Below are 21,203 nucleotides of genomic sequence, written 5' to 3' on the forward strand. Positions count from 1 at the left end.
AAAGTGAGTTTCCTCGGCTTTAGGCAGGTCAGAAAGGATGATGGTGCTGCAGAAAGAGAAGAGAGGCCGAGTGTTCTTTTGCTGCTGTCCTTCCTGGTTAGAAGCTGGTGTTGGGACAGCTGGAGAAGTCCCCGAGCTCTGACCTGCCCTGGTCCTGTGCAGCGGCCCTCGGGGCATTTGTGGGTCTAGTAACTCATGCTGGACTTAGCCCAGATGCGGGAGCGGCAGCTGTGTTCCACAGCCTGGGGTAAAATCGGGCATTTGCGAGGGTCTGTGAGATGACCTAACCCTGTATTTTTCCCTGGAGGGAAGGAGAAAGGATCCAGTGGGGTACGGGGAGCAGCAGTGATCACAGGACTGGGAAAATCTGCTTCGTGCCTGACACCTCGAGGTCACACAGTGTCTCTGGTCACAGCCAGCGTGGCTCTGAGGTAGGTATCTTCCTTTTTCCCTGTGTGAGATCCTCACCGTCACTGTACCCACCAGATCCTAGAGACGGCACTCGTGGCTCCACAGAACCATCTTGGAATAGTGAAACTCGGTTTCTCCCCACTCAGGGGCCACAGTTTTTTCCAGAAACTACCCAGAGAAAAGCACTTAGCTGCAGATGCCAGGGGAGAGTAAGGAGAATGTATGCTATTTCTGGGCATTTGGGGTTGGGTCTTGAGAAGGATTTGGAGAAAGAGAGACACATGAGGATCCAGAGGCCATTTTATTCCTTACATTCTCTTTATCAGCTTGGTGGTGAAGAGAGGAGATTGGGTGTGTCTCCATTAAGTGCCGTGTTCTCCCTGCCCGGCACACACAGCTCCCAGGTCACCTCTACTGCCAGAGTGACAGGAGGACTCCTGGTGCCGGTTTTGCCTTCACAGCCTGATGTCACTGTAGGTGGGGATGAGGAATCTGCTTTGCTCCTCTCCTTGATACTCCTTCCTTGTTTTGGATATTAATTTCATGTTGCTACCGTAGCAAATTAACAAATTTAGTTGCTTAAACCAACACAAATTTGCTATGCTACAGGTCTGAAGACCAAAAGTCTGAAATGCATTCATTCCACTGAACCAAAATCAAGCTGTTAGCCAGGATGTGGTCCTTCTAGAAGCTCTAATGCAGAATCCATTTTCTTGTTTTTTTCAGCTTCTAGTGGTAACGTCTCTTCTACCATGTAAGGTAGCACATACACGTGGTCTGGAGATTCGGATGTAGACATCTGGGGGGAGGTGCATTATTCAGCCTACTACAGTCAACACTCTGTACTCCAAAGATTCACATTCATTCCATGTGCAAAATAAAGTCACTCCATCCCAAAATTTCCAAAAGTCTAAATCCATCACAGCATCAACTCAAGTCCAAAATCTCTTCCATCTTAGAGTAAAATCCCTCTCCATCTGTGGACCTCTGAAATTAGAAAACAAGTTGTATGCTTCAAAATACAATGGTGGAACAGGCAGAGTTATAGATATTTCATTCCAAAAAAGAGAAAATTAAATTTCAAAAGCAGTCACTGGTCCAAAGAAATTTCAAAATCTAATGAGGAGAACTTCGTTCATTTTTAAGGCTTGGGAAAAATCCTCTGTGACTCCTGGTCCTGCCCTCTGGACCCACAGATCGGCCCTCAGGACATCCTTGCTGTTTTCTTGAAGGATAGCATGCGTCTGTAGCTAAGTTGTTTCATTAGCCTGCTTCCTGTTTGTAGAATTTTGGGGGACTGGCAGCCTTCATTCATTTCATCCTCTTTCTGTGTTTTTCAGACCTATAGCATGTGTCTTTATTTCCCAGCCTTGTATTTCTCTGTATATATATAGATTGTCAAATAACTCATCAAGTCATTTGAGTATGGTTATAGTTTGTGAATTTTTCAATCTCTGGTACTGTTTAATTGATTTTTTTCTGCTTCAGGCAGTATTTCTGGCAGTATTTCTGTTGACATAACATTCTCAAGAGCCTTACCAGTCTCCAAGGTATTTCTTGGAATCTCCAAAGAGAGTCACTGCATTAGACAAGAGACTCTCCTTTCACAGATCTTTTCTGGATAATTCCATCTCTATTTATGGCTTCTACTTAGCTAGCTGAGAGACCCATTAGTTACATGCCTAAACTCTTCAAAGAGCCTTCATGTGATCAAACGCTCAGATCTTTTCATTCTTCCCAGGTGCCAGCGTTGGGCCATACCACTTCCTTTCCAAGATATTCTTCCTACCAGTGAATTTTCTAATTGTAGCATCTTTTGTAACCTAAGTAGCCTGAGAATTTCCCAAATCATCAGTAGTTATTATAGTCTTAATAGTTATTTCCTCAATCCATCTCTTTTCTCTCACATTGTATTATAAACAGCAAGAAGAACGTAGGCCACGCCTTCAACACTGCTTGGAAATTTCCTCAGCTAAATATCCAGATTCATCCCTTACAAGTTCTGCTTTCCATGTAACTGCACAATTCAGCTAAGCTGCCTGTCACTATATAACAAGGATTTTCTCTCATCCAGTTTCCAATTCCACGTTCCTCATTTCCTTCTGAGCTCTTCCCAGCCGTGCACTGTACGACCCACAGTCTGTCTGTGATGATTGGTGCATTCTTCAAGATGATGTAGGCTTTCAGCGCCATGCTCCTACCTTACTTCTGAGCCTTCATCAGCAGTCTTTAGCGTTAACATTTATACGAACAACCTGTTAAAGGTGATATAAAATTTTAATGTTGTGCTCATCAAAAGTCTTCCATCCTCTGTCCAATTCCGAAGCCGTTTCCACATTCCAGGTATTTGTCACTGCAGCGCCACTGTCGGAACAGGGGCCACTGCTTTCGCTGCTATAACAAATCATCACTAACTTAGTGGTTTAAAAATATCATCAATTTATTATCTCACAGTTACCAAGGCCAGAAATCCAAAATAGGTTTTCACTGAGTTAAAACCCAGGTGCCAGCAGGGCTGTATTCCGCTTGCAGGATGAGGCAAATCCCTTTCCTTGCCTTCCCCGACTTCTAAATCCTGCTTGCACTGCTCTGTTCATGGCCCCATCATCTGTCTGCAAAGTGAGCACACAGGATCTTCCCATCTCTATCACGCTGACATTCCTGTCTCCCTCTTATAAGGACACGTGATTACACTGGGCCACCTGGAAAGTCCAAGATTATCTCTTCATTTCCTGAGCCTTAAGTTCATCACTTCCGCAAAGTCATGTTTAATACGTGAGGTGATGTAGTCTCAGGCTCTGCAGTTAGAACGTGGGCATGTTGGGGAGCCCCTCTCCAGCCCACCACAGTAGGAATCTCTGCTTCTGTTTCTGGGTTTTCCAGGGCTGCTCCTTTGCTGTCTGTCTGAATTCACACGGACCCGGGTAAGTATTTTACAGCACAGTTTGAGTATATTAGGTATGGCAAGGCCAAGATCAGACTGCCATGGAAAGGATGGTTTGTTATACTCACAAGTCCTAAGAGGAGGTCACTCCATGCCAGCAGTGGCCACTCAGGGAAGCACTGGCCCAGTCAGGCGGCAGGGGGCAGGGGGCAGGGGGCAGGGGTCTCTATTGTGGTCTCAGTGGTAAGGAATGGGGGAGGCAGAGCGAGCAGGCTTAGGATTGGCTAGTTTGAATAATTTTAGTGGACTCTGGGCATAGAGGCTGTCCCTAGTTTTCTGGTACCTGGTCCTGGGGTGACTCAGGCAGGTGGATAGTGCCCCAGAGTATGAGAGTATGATAAAGGGATGGTTGAGGTGCGGGCTTTGGATCGGTTGGTTTGTATTTGAAAGCCACACTTGAGGGCGACTGGCCAACCCTGGGAGGGGTGGTCCCCCAAAGGTCAGCAAGGACCCAGATGTCAAAGCATCAAAATACAGACAAGAGAAGACCTGGCTCAATCAGGAAAGTCAATCATAACTGAAACCTGGCTATGCCCAGTTTTCCCAGTGTCTGCCAGACTATCCATTTCTAGGGCTGAGTTGAGGAAGATATACTGCAAAATTAATTCTGATGTCCTTTTGTGAGGAATAATATCCTCCAGGTCCAGGGATTACACACACACACACACACACACACACACACGCACACAGTAGAGCTTTGGGAATGAGCTGCGGAGGAATGTGACACTTGCCAAGCCTGGGAGAAGCTCTATTATTTTAAGACAAGGTGCTGGTGTTTGTGGGATTGGAGAGGTGTCAAATGTGCTTACACTTAGGATTGAAAAGTCCATTTGTAGGATATTTCACCACACAGTCAAGCACATAAATGGCGATTTTGTTCAGATTGAAAATAAAAATGAACAGCAGCATCTAAGGATTTTTTTTCTCAAATGAAAATAACTTGCTTTGGCATTTTGGGGGAGGCAAGTGAGAGGTGGCACCTATAGGGTGTGATTTTATTTCCCAGCCTTATATTTCTCTGTGTATTTATAGATTGTCAAATAACTCATCAAGTCATTTGAGTAAGGTTACAGTTTGTGAATTTTTCAATCTCTGATATTGTTTAACTGAATTTTTTCTGCTTCAAGTCATTTTTTTTGAAGGCATGAACATTATCTGTCCTTAACTTTCTTCATCACCTCCTCTCACTCTCCTGATTGTCTCCTCCTTATCTCTCCTCTCTCTGGCCTGTCCCTTTTCTTTACTCTCCCATCTTCTGTGAGTTCTTTCCTTCTTCCCTTCTGCGTCCTCTCGCCTCCTCTTCCTTACTTTCCCTGTGGCCTCACTCCCTGAGTCTCATTTTTTTCCTCTATTTTGTTTTCTCTCTCTCTCTCTCTCTTTCCTTCCCTCCCTCCCTTCCTCTCTTCCTTCCTTTCTTTCCTTTCTCTTCTCTTCTCTTCTCTTCTCTTCTCTTCTCTTCTCTTCTCTTCTCTTTTCTTTTCTTTCAGAAAAAATGCTCATGGTGCTCAAGTTTTTCAGACTACAGCTGTGTGCTTGAGGCCAGCAAGAGAGCTGAGAAAATATTAAATTCTCCGACGGTAAGAGAAACTTAGGGAAAACAAATTCAAGAGGTCAATTTTATCAAGACCTTCTGGAATTCCCTAGATTGACAGATTCATTACTTTGTAAAGTGACAGCTGATTGTATCTGAAGGGGCAGAGGAGAAAGTGATTTAGATCATGTCTACTTCTTGTCAGAAAACAACTTCTCAGGCAGCATCAGGAACAAAACAACGTGGCTAGTGCCACTGCTTGATTCCTAGCTTGCCATTTGGTCCCCGACACTTTACGTGCATGTCCTCCTTTTGGAAACCAACAGGAACATGAGCTGTTGGTTATTTATTTATTGTTTCTTCTACTTATGAAACCACCTGCTATAGATGCCACCACTTTGACTCCCCACGTCTGCTGCTCCCTGTGCGTTCCACTCCCCAGAGGAAAGTGATTGTCCTCTGCTCTGAGCACCCCAACTTCTCCCGCAGGCCGTGTCTGTGAGATTGCTTCGTGCACACAGTGTTTATTCACTGAATTCCTTCATGCACCCCTTCTACAAAGTTAAAGGGGTCATAAGTATTCATGGCCTTTCTACTCTCTTTATTGCAGACCAAATGGTCCCATCCACATCCAGGGAAGTTTAGGTAGAGAAATGTGTGCATGAATAAATCATGTGGTTTCAACTTTAATCTGAAAAAGCTCTCAGTCTGATTAGGATACGGGTGCAGTGGGAATAGCAGAGTTGGCAATTGGGCTTCCTCAAGCACAGCGCATCTGCGAACCAGAAGCTGACCTACTTTGCATCCTCTGGCATGTACGTCCCAGTGCTCTAGGAGTTACAGATTTACAAGATTTCTAAAGTTTTATATATACATAAGGCATCCGGAACCCAGAGATGTTAGGGGCTGAGCTGACTGGAACCCAAACATCCTGACTTTTGACCTCTCATCACCACACCTTGCTGCTGTTTTCCTGGGTGCTAGATATTTTATTCATTCATTCATTCTAATTTTATTGAGTATCCATTGTGAACCAGGTTCTGTATTAGGCACGGAGAATGTACTGGTGAGAAAAACAGACATTGCCCCGCCCCTTGTGAAACTTGAAGTTAAGGGGAGGATGCACACTAAAAACAAAATAAAACAAACAGAAAATGCTTCATACCCACATCAGATAAAGTGCTACAAAGAACAGAATTCTGCTGGAAGAGAGACTGACAGAGGGATCCATACAGACTGAGGAAAGGTCTCTCTGGGGAAATGTATCCGATGTGAGTTCTAAATAGTGACAGGGGACAGACAGGACAATAAAAGGGACACAGAGCATTTCTAGTATGGAGAACAGCATGCATTAGACTCTGAAATGGAGAAGGCTCGGCACTACCGAGGCACCAATGGGGTTCACCATAACTAGAGGGTAATGAGCTAGGGAGTGGTGACGTGCAGGGAGGGAGGGAATTTAAGCACAGGCCGCGCCACTGCGGCTTTGTATGCAAGAGGGAGACATTCTGACACTCATGCAGTACGACTCGCAGTCAAATCAAAACACTGAGTATTTCTATAATCCTACAATGTCTCTCTGCATCATTTTCCAGACAACCCTGCCACTCCAGGGCACCACTATTTTGTATTTACTTTTTAAAGGATATTTGCATTTTTTCAAGGTTTTAAATAAATAATTCCATTGACTTCTGCTTATCTTTTTAAAAATTAAACGTCAGTTATCTTTTTTTTTTTTTTTTTTTTTTTTTGAGACAGAGTCTCACTCTGTTGCCCAGGCTAGAGTGAGTGCCGTGGCGTCAGCCTAGCTCACAGCAACCTCAAACTCCTGAGCTCAAGCGATCCTCCTGTCTCAGCCTCCCGAGTAGCTGGGACTACAGGCATGCACCACCATGCCCGGCTAATTTTTTCTCTATATATTTTTAGCTGTCCATATAATTTCTTTCTATTTTTAGTAGAGATGGGGTCTTGCTCTTGCTCAGGCTGGTCTCGAACTCCTGAGCTCAAATGATCCGCCCACCTCGGCCTCCCAGAGTGCTAGGATTACAGGCGTGAGCCACCACGCCCGGCCAGTTATCTTTCATAGTATTGTTTCTCTGAATGTAAAGTGTTGATTTTTTTCAGGCTGTCTTCATAATTTTCTATTTATCTAATTATCAGTATTTGCCTTTGATGTACTTAGGTGATCATTCGTTTATGCTGCTTGGAGCATTTTAGGATTCTTTGACCTATGAGTTGATATCTTTCATCATTTTGAAAGAAATATGGACAATATCTCTTCAAATGTTTCTTCTGCCCCTTTAATTATACATATGTTAGAACATTTTATGTTCTCCTACAGGCCTCTGCAACTGTGTTAATATTACTTTCCCTTACTTGCTTTGGTTTTGGTATAGTCCATTGCCATGTCTGAATTCACTGTACTTTATTCTGCTGTGTTCACTCTGTTGTAAATAAATTATTTACTTTGGATATTCTATTTTTTGATAATTTAGATTTGATTCCTTTTTAGAATTTCAGTTTATCTGATGAAATTATTCATCTGTTCACCCATTTTTCCTATATTTTCCACTAAGTGATTTAAAATGTATTTATGTTATTTATTTTAAAGTATTTATTTGCTAGCAATATATGAGTTATCTGTGGGTTTAATCGTATTGACTTTGTTTTTCTTCTTTTTTACGTTCACATTTTCTTGCTTTATTGCATTTCTTATCTTTTTTACTATTTGCTTTTTCTTAAAAAAATAAACTAAATCTGGCAATATTTATTTTTTTTTCCTCCCAGAGAACATGCACCTTTCTTCTGTCATGCAGCTGGGGCAGAGACATGACCTTTCAGTTTCTGTCCTGAGTTGAGCTTTATGAGGTGGTCATAGCTAGAATGGTTTACCTTTGGTTTCAAATGATACGTAGATCTGTCTTTGCCCTCTACCCACCACCGCCTTCCCGTGTGGTGCTGTAGAGGCTGATTTCTTTGTTTTTATCAACATTCCAGTGAGACACGGTTGAGTTATAGCTGTAGTTTGGTTTTGCTTTACCTCTGCATTTAACTCCAGTTAACTCTTTAACTGGGGGAGTCGGGGAATCCCTCTCTGCTTTTGAGCATTGACCTTACTGCAGCTTACTTGGTAAAATTCTGTGAATGACAATTGCCAGATTGTAAGATCTATGCATGTGTTTGCAGTGTTCCTGACTGTAATTTGTTATGCCAATGCTTAGGGTCTTTCCAAGTTGGGTCGGTCTCTCCTCGACCAGCAGCCGCTGTGCCCACGGCCGACCTGCTCTTCCGCGTGCAGGTGTGCGGACTGGGTCTGGGACCCTGTAGGAAAGCAGCCACCGCTCTGCACTCAGACATGAAGGTCTCACTCCTTTTGGGAATTTAGTTTATTTAGATATTTAATGTCACCTAGCCCTTGATGGTTTTTAATAAAAACATCATCTTTAGTTATCTGTTTTTTTCTCATTATTAGGAGAGAACAGATGATCATTAGCAACTTTCCCGCACCAGATTGGAAATAAAATATAGGTTTTAAAAGTTACTCTACATTTTATGCAGATAATGAATTGGATTAAGGGTAAGCAAGCGTGAAATTAGAGAAAGCAGTTAAGAGGTTCTTGCAATATCCAGGTGAGCATGATTCTAGGTTTGTTTAGGATGGTGAAAGTGAGAATGAACAGATATTGAGACATTCAAGATATATTTTGGAGGTAGGATTGACAGGATTTGAGGGTGGATTCAAGGTAAAGGGTTAAGAGAAAAGGGAGGTGCCAAAAATACTCAATGTGTGGTGATACCAACTGGTTAGACGATGCTCTCATCTTCTGAGATAATGAACACAGAAATAGGAACAGCGTGAGCAGAGGACAAGTGTAGAATAGTGTAGGATCTAAGCTTGTGTCTGGGCAGCACTGAGACAGTCAACCTTAGCGGTCAAGCAGACAGCCTTGTTCAGAAAAGACAGCTGACAGGCAGCATAAATTTGGGAGTCACTTGCATATACGTGGGAGAAATTAGGATTACCTGGGGAGAAATTAGGGTTTAGAATGTGACTATTATGGCTAAACTCTAGAAAATATCTTGCCGAGCTCAAAAGATTTTCATGAACACACTGATGGGCCAGGCACAGTGGCTCACACCTATAATCCCAGCACTCTGGGAGGCTAAGGTAGGAGGATCACTTGAGGTTAGGAGTTTGAGACTACCCTGACCAATAACGAGACTCAGACTGACTCTACTAAAAATACAAAAAATTAGCCTGGGTATGGTGGCATGTGCCTGTAGTCCCAGCTACTAGGGAGGCTGAGGCAGGAGGATCGCATGAGCCCAGAACTTTGAGGTTGATGTGAGCTATGATGATGCCACTGCACTCTAGCCCAGGCAACAGAGCAAGACTCTATCTCAAAAAAAAAAAAAAAAGAAAAAGAAAAAGAAAAGAAAAAAGAAAAAAAGAAAGAAAGAAAGAAAAATAAAACACACTGATGATGTCTAAAATTTCTCAAATACAGCACCATGTATTAGTATTATATACCAATTTTGTATTGATATTTTTCTCAATCTTTGTTTTGGAGAATTTACATGGATTGGGAATTTACTGAACTGCCTAGGCCTTACAATCTGTTGGAAGATACAGAAGTATGAAAATAGAAAGACAATATTATTTATAATGCTAATTATCCTTACCTAGCTGCCCATGTCTATGTCTATATATAAAGCATTAAAACTCTGAGCTGCCCTATTATATATACACGTATATACACATATATTTATACAGCAACTCAGAGCTCAAAAGTCTTAATTGCATTTGCATAAGTTACTCCTTTTCAGATTATTTAAATTTGACAACTTTTACAGTAATAAATATTTATGAGTCAGAAATTGCTAACTGAATAATTGCACATTTAAGTAGCTTCTGTTTCATTGTATTAAAAAGCCACTACATTTTATCTTCAAAGCGTTCCATGATCACGGCTTGGTTAAGTCACTTGGTGTGGTTGAGTTGAACTCTCTGGAGTCCCCCCTGCCCTGCATTACAGTCAGTAAGTTTCCTCAGTCAGTTCCACACCCTCTGCTACTCCTAGGCCCACCTCCATATTTTCTAACACTAGTGAATCAAAATAAACTGATCTGGGTTTGCTGAAAGCTGCCCTGCAGGCCTCTTTACCACTGGTCTCCTCATGCAACGCATTTTCCAATTCTTTGTGTACAATCTTTAAAAAAATCTATATCTCCTTCACCACCTACCTTTCCCTTTCACTGGATGATTTTGAAGGAAACCCCAGACATAGTATTTTTCATATTTTCTTTTCATTTATTTTATTTCTTTCATTAATATTTTCAAATATCTATTTAGCATTCAATTACCTCTATTAACTCATACTTCTTATCAGTTTGTTCACTTTAAGACATAAAAAGATTTCTACATCTTTTTTTTACTTGTCATTTATTATTATTAGTGTTGAACCACATCCATTTTACTTTGTTTGTTATATCTCTTTTCTTCTTTTGTCTCTTTTAATTTTGTTATTCCGCCTTGCTGTCTTTATTTCATTGTAATTTATTTGTTAAAGAAATTGAGTCATTAATCTTGCAGAGTTCCCCACATTCCATATATTTTTAATAAAGTTTTATTTAATACTTTCTGTATCCATTGGCTTTTCCATAATTTTCTAATAAATTATTATTACTAGTTAAATGTAAAAGCTTGATCAGATTCAGGTTTCGTTATGTTGGCAAGAACAGCTCCTAAGAGACGATGTGCACCTCTGTCAGGAGGGGCGGGATGCCCGGTTATTGCTCTTTTAGAGATGCTAAGATTGATTAGTATGTTCAGGTGCCATCATTCCTTGTAAAATTTCCAGTTAGCATTATACCTAATGGCTTTAGCAGTCATTCGAATCAATGCTGGTAGTAGTTTGCAAGGTGATGACAGTGTAATTTTGTCATAAATGTCTATTTTGTAGTTTCCGAATATATGCAGATTTTCTTATCTTGTATTTACTGATTTCTAGTATATTTGCATTGTAGTCAGAGAACATGCTCTGTATGGCTTTTTAAATTCATTTTTCATTAAGACATAATTTACATACAGTAAAATCAACACTTTAAGTATAAAACTGTGTAAGTTTTAGCAAATTCAGTCATGTAACCATCATCACTACAACCAAGATGTAGAACAATTACATCAACCTCAAAATTTTCCACGTCCCTTTATAATCAACTCATTCCTTCACTCTAAGCCCCTGGCAACCACTGATTTTTTCAGTCTATTTTTTTTTTTTTATCTTTTCAAGGGTGTCATATAATTGAATCGTACAGTGTTCAGACTTACGAATCTGGCTTCTTTCCCTGATTGTAAGGCATTTGAGATTCATCTATGTTGTTACGTGTTTCAGTAGTTCATTCTTTTTTGCTGCTGAGTATTACATTGTATGAACAGATCACAGTTGACTTATTTGTTTACCAGTTAAAGTATATTTTAATCATCTCCCTTTTTTGTGATTAAAAATACAGCTTATATAAATGTCAGTGCATGTTTTTGCATGAACATAAACTTTTACTCACTTTAGGTAAATAGCTAGAAGTGGAATTGCTGGGTTGTATGGTAAATTTAAGTTTAATTTTATAAGAAGTTGCCAAACTGTTTTTCAAAGTGGCCATAAGGTTTTGCATTTCTAGCAACAATGTAACAGAGTTCCAGATGATTCACATTCTTGCAACAAAAATCTAACAAAAGTAACATATTGTTAGATTTTCTATCTATCCATCTATCTGCCTACCTATTCGTCCATTCTATCTATACTAATTATTCTACTAGATGTGCAAAGGCATCTCTCAGTGGTTTTAACTTGTCGTTCCTTAATGGCTAATAATGTTGAGTATATTTTTATGTGCTTATTTGACATTAAGTTGATTTTTTATTAAGTGTCTTTTCAAATCTTTTACTCATTTTAGGAGGGGTTGTTAATTTTATCATTGAGTTTTGAGACCTCTTTATATAGTCTGAATACAAGTGCTTTACTAGAATTGTGTTTTTAAAGTGTTTTCTAATATACAGTCTAATATATCACAAAAGAAAAGAGTGATTCTGAAAATATGTAATGCATTTATTGATGCCTATAATTCTGTCACTGGATGTGGTGACTTTGTTATGGATTGTTATGGGCCAGATATGTCTGCAAACTTTTCTAAACATTTTTAATTTCTGCCAGTTAGAAATGGTATTCATTCACAAATTTCTATTAAAATGTAGGCATGGATAAGCAAATGTGTTATATTCATATAATGAAATATTATTAAGCCACCAAAGGAATAAAGTATTAATATATGCTACAACTTATCAGTTAGCATAATGTTTTCACTATTTCAGCACAATGTGCTCAGAGTGAGACACAAAACATTGAATATTGTATAATTCCATTTAAATAAAATATCCGGAATAGGTAAAGCCATGCAGACAGAAAAACACTTAGTGGCTGCTAGAATCTGGGGAAAGAGGAAAACAGAAAGTGAATGTTTAAGGGTAAACATGTTTCCTCTTGAGAGGATGCAAACTATGTAGAGGAACTATATAAAGGTATGATTGCACAATCGTGCAAATGTGCTAAATGCCACTGAATTTTGCCCTTTGAAATTGTTAACTTTAGATTATGTGAATTTTATCTAAATTTTATCTAATTAAAAAAAAACTCTCTGCGAGAGTTCCTACCTCAAGGACTATGAGATATATAGTAGGAGACTGAGGTTCCCCTCCCACTTCCCTGCTAAAGGGGGACTCAGGCTCACGCAGGCTGGATGTGTCTCTGCCACCCTCCCTCCTGCCACTGAGGGCAGGTCCTGCCCCTCCAAAGGGAGGCCTCCCCTCGCCTCCTTTGCATGGGCCTCTCCATCATCAGTGCCAGCCACAGCGGCTTCCTGGGGCAGGGACATGAAGATGTCAGACAGGACCCGACACAGAGCCCCTGGGGCAGGACAAGGAAGTCTGAGAGGAGGTGTCAAAGGGTTTTCTGTTGGAGGAAGCCAGGTCCCTGTGGCTCCCCCAGGAGCTGCCAGGCGTGCAGCAGCGGGTGAGGCAGGCTGCCCTGCTAATGCAGGAGGGCCAGGGCGGAAGAGGAGGGAAAGGGAATAAACGGGAGGGAGGGAAGCAACATTGTCTCCAGAGGCTGGTGTTTAAGCCAACTCATTGTGGCACCTTCTGACTCCAAGCAATATTTTCCTGCCTCCTCTGGGTTTCTTGAGATGTTAAAGGTCTGTTTAGACAGAAGATCTATATTTCATTAGGGCTTTCAAGAATAATTTTTGTGAGGCTCTGATAAACAAGCTAGAGAAAGACAGGTGGGGACGGTCTCACAGGAGGTGCGTTCCTGGTTAATGAGCCGCATCCGGGTGGAGGGCTGGACAGCTCCCTGGACTCCTGGGCCCTCCCAGCTGTGGCTTCAGTAACTCCAGTGGAGGCTGGAGGTCATCTCTGCCCCGCTGCAGCTCTCCTTTGGTGCTGGCCATGCTCCTGGCTTGATGATGCCGTGACAGACCCCACGCATGCTCACACACATGCACACAGACACAAACACAGGTATCACACGTGTTCTCTCAGGAACTTCTCCGTGTTGGAACAGAAAATGAGAGAGCTGACTTGCCAGGCAGGATTCATGCATTTACAGAGAAGTTGCAAAGATAGTAAAGAGAGCGTCTACACACCCTTCACTCAGCTTCCTTAGGGTTAACCTCTGGCATTGCTGTGGTACATTTGTCAAAACTAGAGAATTGGCAGTGGTACATTATTAATTAAACTACAAGTTTTATTCAAATTTCACCCATGTTTACGCTAATGTTTTTGTTGTTGTTGTCATTGTTCTTAGGACATCTTTACTTTCTGGCATTACAGGATACCCTAGGTCATCTTGTATTTGTCCCATCCCTAGAATTAGCCATTTCTCCGAGGACCTTTGTTTCCTTTTATTGGAGGATGAAATTTAGAAACCAAGATCTGGGTGCTGGGTATGCTCATTATGACTGGGCTGTCACTGCTTCTGTACCTCTCAGGGGGCAGAGGTAGGAAGTACATGTGTGTACACTGACCCACCTATGCACACATATGGATAAGTCATGCTAGAACAGTTCTATAACCTAAAAATCCCCTGTGTGACCCATTAATGACAAGCATACTCCACTCCCTCAAACCCTGGCAACCACTGATCTGTTTTCTATTCCTATAGTGCCATCTTTTCCAGAATGTCGTATAAATGAAATCATACAATATTTGTAGCTTTGGAGTATGACAAATGCCATTAAGAGTCCTCTGTTGTTACATAAGCCAAAAATTCACTCCTCTCTATTGCTCAATCATGTTGTCTATTATGGAAGTATTAATAAAATTCATGGTCCAAAACCACAATTACTTTCACACAAACCTAATACATGTTTAATTTTATAAGAAATTGTCAAACCACTTTCCAAAGTGGCTCTACTATTTTAAATTCCCACTAGTAATAAATGCGTAGTATCATCAGCCTTTTTATTTAAAATAATTCTAATATATATGTGGTGGTATCTCTTTTTAGTTTTACTTTTCATTTCTCATATGAAAAATGATGGTGAGCATGTTTTATTAAGCTTATTTGCTACCTGTATACCTTTTTTGATGAAGTATCTATTCAGTTGTTTGGCCCATTTAAAAAATTATTTTTTTTATTGTTGAGTTTTAAGAGTTATTTATATATTTTAAATAAAATTCTTTTATCAGACACATGCTTTGCAAAGATTTTATTTTTTCTTAACATGTGACTTCTTTTTTCCTTACCAGTGTTTTCCACAAGCAAACATTTTGAATTTTAATAAAGTCTAATTTTTAATTTATTTTTTTCACAGGCAATGCTTTTGGTATTTTTTTTTTAACAATGAAAGTCGTGTTATTGTTCTTATTCGAGAACATAGGACAATACCTGGGAAATAATTATTTATACGATGGATGAATACAAAAATGAAAGAAGAACTAAATGAATGACAAGTCCTGGTGAGAACTTTTCAGACGGAGGAGAAACCTGCTGCGTTGGCCAGTCTGCCGCTCCCACTCGCTGCAGACCCTCCCCCTGCCAGACCGGCGCTGAGCTGCGGCTTCTCAACCTTTTTGAAACAGAGAGAGAATTGAAACAGAGAGAAGCTGATCCGAGTGGAGAATGAACAGGCACAGGAGCTGCCAGCCCTGCATGGCAGCTCAGAGAATGAGGCCTCAGCACGGGGAAGGAGGTGCACAGCTGCCGAAAGCGCCTTCCCCACAAGGAGCTGCAAAACCTGGCCAGGGAGAGCCACAGGGAGACGCTTCCTGGAAGAAAGAAGAAACGGTACTTCTTTGTGATAATTATAGGTTTATCTGGAATCTTGAAGCAATTTGAGTTCAGTAATAATAGTGATTACAGGATCTACCAAGACAAAGTAAAGCCATGCCATCAAAATAATGCTGAGGTTCCTAGGGATGCCGCACAGGTACAGGTAATAGACGGCAGACGTTTATGCCCTTGGATGATATTAAAGAGATAAAATAGCAGGTCAGCTTGAAGCTGCCTTTGACTATTTATCCACGTGGAAAAACATTCTCAAACAGTCATAATCTGATTAGTTCTCACTAAACACAGCAGTAACTTTTATTGGGTGCTGTTAAAATATATAAATAAACTTTCTCATTTGGTCCTGTTCTTGCAGAAAATATAGCAATTCATTCATGTCTCATTTGAAGAAAGTCATAAATGGAAACCGGATAAATTAGTTAGAAAATGCAGACTTTTCCTGCAGTTCCTCAGCTCTGTTCTTTTCAAAAATAGCAGCCACCCTTCTTTCCCTGGGGAAACTGGATTAGTCAGCAGCACCAATTGCCACCACTGCTGTTGTTATTATTAATTATTGTTCATTATTACGCAGCCACTGTGCGCGGCCTTGGGTGTATGAAAGGCCTAGTGAAGACCACATAGAGCTGACAGTTGTTCATAGAAAAAGCAGATACAGCAGGGACACCCGAGCTAGCACACCCCACATACTCAGGCAGCCTCACACTCCGGCAGATGAACAGTGGGCTTAGGGCGTTATCATTTCCTTTGTCTGTCTTTTTGTCTTCCTCCCTCCCTCCCGTCCATCCTTCCTTCCTTCCTTCTTCCCTTCCTCCCTTCCTCCTTTCCTCCTTCCTTCCTCCCTTCCTCCTCCCTCCCTTCCTTCTTCCCTCCTTCCTTCCTCCCTTCCTCCTCCCTCCCTTCCTTCTTCCCTCCTTCCCTTCCTTCTTCTCTTCCTCCCTCCCTCCTTTCCTTCCTCCTTTCCTCCTTCCTTCCTCCCTTCCCCCTCCCTCCCTCCTTCCCTTCTTTCCCTATGTGTGAGGAGGGCTGTGGGACTGTGGGCAAGACACTGGGAAGGGATGCTCTGCAGAAGAGAAGGGAGAAGGAGTCTGGGCAGGCTGGGTGGAGTGTGGAGCTCAGATGTGGGGTAACCTGTTTCAGAAAGGAGTGAGAAGAGGTATTTTCCAGATCTCCTGCTTACATTTGCTCACCTCTCTTCATCATTCTTCTTCCTCACCAGGCCTCTCCCATTTTGTTTTCCTTTCCTTTCTCCTGGGGAGTGAGAATGTGCTTAGCATGACTCAGCCTGGCTTTTGTTTTCTGTCTCCCAAGAATCCTCCTTGTTTTTCCATTTCACATGACATGCTCTAAACCCAAGGAGATAGAAGGAGAATCTCCCCAGCATCCAGAAGACCCAGGGCTCAGGGACCTGACCTGCAGGAGAGAGGAGAGACCCCATGTCTCCTTCCCACATCCCAAATGGAGACAAGAATGAGTCTCCTCTGTGAGGCCCACACCTCCCACAGGGGCACAGTCACCCCAGAAAACACCCGCGACAGGACCACTCAACCCCATCCCTGTGATCCCTGCTGCAGCTGTCTGTCAAGAGGTGCTGTGCCCAGCAGTGAGTGGGGCTGGACAACCGAGAGCAAACAGGGTGGGGAAGGCCTGACATCAGGCCCAGGATCAGCCACGTCCCCGAAGTCACTGCAGACACAGTTGTCAGAGTCCCACCTCAGGTGCAGACCTCTTCTCTACTCTTCTGCTCAAGGGCTTTCTCTGTCCAACCACAACTAGGTGCAGCCCAGAAGGGCAAGGGGTATCCGAGAATATGCGGGGAAAAGCCCATGGGTAAACGTCAGGGTGAATGTTGGGCGGATTCTGTAAGCATCTCAGAGGTCCCTGTGGAGTGGAGCCCTGGAACCTATAGCAGCAGCCTCTGCACCCTTGGTTGGCTTTGACTCTTCCCTACCTCACTCTGCTTTCTCACTTCGCCTTCTGGGACGCCCAAGTAAACCTTCTCACACAGTCCCCATCGCAGGCTCTGCTTTGGGATCCTCCTAAGACACTGGAGTCTTTCACCTTCAGCTATTGCTGTTCTCTCTGTCACCTGCACAGGTCACTTTTCCCATAGGGCGTGGCCAACTCTCCACAAACCTTCCCGCCTGCCTCTGTGGTTTATGCCAGTAACCAACTGTCTCTGGCTATGCAGTCCAATGTCTGTAATTCTTGGTCATCTCCTAATGCCCTTGAACCATTTCATTTCTTCTTGATCAGTTTATAAATTGCAAAGATCCCATTTATTTATTCTGTGCTCTGCCGTATCACCTATAAGGGTTTTGAGTTATGTCACTGAATAGGTTCGTGACTTTGAATGTGTTTATCAACTTCTCAGGATATCAGAAACTTTAGTAAAAATGAAACGATTATAGTAACTGGATTTCAGAATTATTATGAAGATTAAAAAATCTTGTTCTCCCAGTACCTAGATTCTTGTCTCTAAATACCATTTTCCACTAAAATAAGCCAGGGCTTTTTTTGAGTAACGGCCAATTGTAGGCGAGAGAATGTACAAGATAATCCTGGGACGTATTTCTGTCCTATAAAGTAGGAAGATGTCATGTGAGAAAGACACAGAAATCCTCCTAATAGGATTTCTATTAGCCTAAAATGGACAATTTGAACATCAAAAAGAATACTAGTGGCCACAGATTGAAATTATCAAATATATACAAATCTATGAGTTCATAAAATAATTTTTAAAATGTTCAGTGTTACAGGGAGCTAGTGCACCAACTCATTACTCTAAGTGTTGATAAACAAAGAGAAATAATTGTGTAGCTTTTTTTTTTAGCCTTTTCTATATAAACTGTACTGTAGGGTATCCAAATAGTTAATGAGTAAAATTATTCTCTTATTTTTTGAAGAATTCCAGGCAATAAAAGCAGAAGACATAGCAGAATTTTAAAAATCAACATTTTCTCATTAATGAAATAATGGATCAGGCAATTATCATCAGTGTATGCTAAAGTCTTTAGGCAGAAAATCAATAGGGCATTTTATAATAGAGAAGTTAGACAGATGCTACTTGAGCCAGTGACCGATCCTGAGTCACTGAATGTGGGACAGCTGGACTGTGCATGACTCATGATGCAATGCAGCGGAAAGACCCAGCATCATCTATCAAATTTGTTTGCCTTTGAAACTAATCCTGACCCTAACCAACACTGCAGTCTAATTACCAGTTTGCAAAGCTAGCATAACCACTTAAAATAATAATGAAACAGGTGGCCATATTCATAACATGGAACATTTTACAGAGCAAATGACCTAACAGTTTATTGAAGGAATCAATAGCTTCAAAAAGGAAGGGTGGGATGTTACAAGGTCAAAGAGACTTACGTGAGTGACATAATAAAATTCAATGTGTGGAGTTAGGATTCTGATTCAAATCAGATGTCTACTGTAAGAAGACATCCTTGAGACAATAGGGGAAATTCAAGTATCAATTAGATTTGAGATGATTTTAAGAAATTATTAGTATGTTAGATGTTATAGTGGCATAATGTGTTAGATGTTATTTGTTAGATGTAAATTTGTTTGATGTTATAATGAGCTAGAAGTTATAATGACTTTCTATTTTCCATTCACTTCAAGAGTATTCATGATTTTTTGTTGGCACATTTTTATAACTGCTTTATAGTCTTTATCAAATAATTCCCAAATCTGTGTTAACTCAGTGTTGGCATGTTGATTGTTTTCTTCTGATGTAAGTTGAGATTGTTCCTGGTTCTTCCTCAGCCAAATAATTTGGATTGAACCCTGGATATTTTAATATTTGTTATGATACTTGGGGTCTTATTTAAGTTCTATGGAAAATCTTGGTGTTTTTGTTTTATCAGGCAACCAGCAAGGATGAGTTCAGGCCACGAGTTCTGAAGCCCGTCTGTGTCTGGCAGTTTCAATGTCAGTTCCAATTTCAAAGCCTTTGCAGTGCTGTTCAGATCTGTTCTGTGTGTCTGCACCCAGCAGACCGTCTGGGCCCTGGCGGTGGTCTGTCTTTAGCTCAGTCCTCAGAGTGGCTGGCATGATGCTTAGAGTCGTGTTTATGCCCACACAGCCCAGGGGCCAGCCCAGAGTCCTTAAACAACTTGATGGGGTCACATTCCCTAGCTCTTTCCTTTCTGCAACTTCACAGTACTTTTTGGTTTCCTGGAATTCCCCTTTTTGGTCCTCTGGCCAAAAACCCTGTGGCTTTATTCACCTCTCCCTGCCACATACTTCCCGTGGAGTGGAATTCATCTGTATTTGGGGGCAAGTGATGTAAGAGGGAGAGAAAAAAATGTGGGGGGTGGGTTGCTGCTCTCTCTTGGGACCACAGCTCCTCTGATTGGAGAGCAAGGCTCCCTCCTTCAGAGTGTCACACCTGTGATCCTGGCTGCACTGCAGTCCCTGCCAGGACACCCCCTTCTCACTCCTCCACCCCAAATTGGGGGCTTCCCCTGGAGTTCTCTGTCCACTAATATCCACCTCTGCCTGTTAGTCGGCCTTGATCTCTGGCTGGGGGATACTGGAGGGAAAACATAAACTCAGCACCAGTTTGCTGTGACTTTGTATTCTGGTCTTGTTCTCCCATCTCCCTTTTACTATTTACTTCTCAGAGTCCTCCAGCAGTGGCTCTTCCGTGCTAGCCATGGAGCCGCAGCAAATGCGAGAGGCAGGGTGAAGTGATCTGGCTCCTCTGACTCAGGACTGGAGCCCCTGTCTTTTCCACTGAAAGACCAACTTAGAGACTTCGGTTTCAGGTGCATTCATGTATCAAATTGGCAAAGTAGCAGAGCCATATTTTTATTTTCTTCTCTGGATAAACCATCAAAAGCAATGTGTATACATCACGGTACTTCTCTATAAATATTTTAGTAAGTGTCTCCTTAAAATGAGGACATTCTTTTACTAACCATAATACAATTACCACACTCAACATTTAATTCTGAAATTATCTAATATATAATCTATATTAAAATTCCACACTTAAATATTTAAAATAATATACTTTAAAAACCCAATAACTTCTTAATTATGAATATTATTTTTATAAATTCATTTTTACATGCTTATTTCTTCAAATCAGGATCCAAATAATATCCATATGTTGAAATTACATTGATACATTTCTAAAAACTCTTTTAACATGCAAATTGCTCACTTTATATGTTTTTTCTTGTAATTCTCTGTTGGGAAAAAATGAGCTGTTTGTCATGTAAAATTTTCCATTCTGTAGGCTTTGCAGCTTACATCACCCTGTTGTCTGTGAATATCTTCCTCTGTCCCCTCTATGTCTTGTTAATAATATCTAAATGTTCAATTAGCTTCAGATTCTTGGCAAGAATACTTCACAGTTGTATTGTGTACTTCTATCAGGAAATATATAATGTCCATTTTTCTTTTTGAAATATTAGTAGCCAGTGGTGATTTTAGCTTTGATCTATTATTTTATTAGGATTTGCCAAAATGTATTATTCTAATTCTGTCCTATCCTCATTTATTAGCAGTTTTTTGGAAAAGAGAGCTGGTCTTTTATCCTTAAGGATCAGAACTTTAAAAAATAAGCGATGTTCAAATCCAATTAGTATTTTTTAAAGCAGGGGTGGGGAAACTTTTCTTGTTGGAAGGTGCACTAATTTAGCTGTAATCAAATAAAGCCACATTCAAGAAACTTCAATTAGATATACTTAAAAATGTACATTATTTTGTAAAAATCTAACTACTATGTACTTAATAATTTCAAAAAGGAAAACTGTTTGTTAATTTTAAAGTTAACTAACCTTTTAATGACTTTCTTATGTCTGCTTTTTGTTGGCCAGCATTTGAATGTTTGGTTGTAGCCCGGAGGTCTGCAGTTCAGTTGATCCTCTAGGTGAGTGTCAGTCATTTGTGACCTTGAGGGCATCTTGATTTGGGTTAGGTAAGAGAATGTAGATTCCCAGCAATAAGTGGT

This window comes from Eulemur rufifrons, chromosome 6 (assembly GCF_041146395.1).
Source record: "Eulemur rufifrons isolate Redbay chromosome 6, OSU_ERuf_1, whole genome shotgun sequence".
Lineage (NCBI taxonomy): Eukaryota > Metazoa > Chordata > Mammalia > Primates > Lemuridae > Eulemur > Eulemur rufifrons.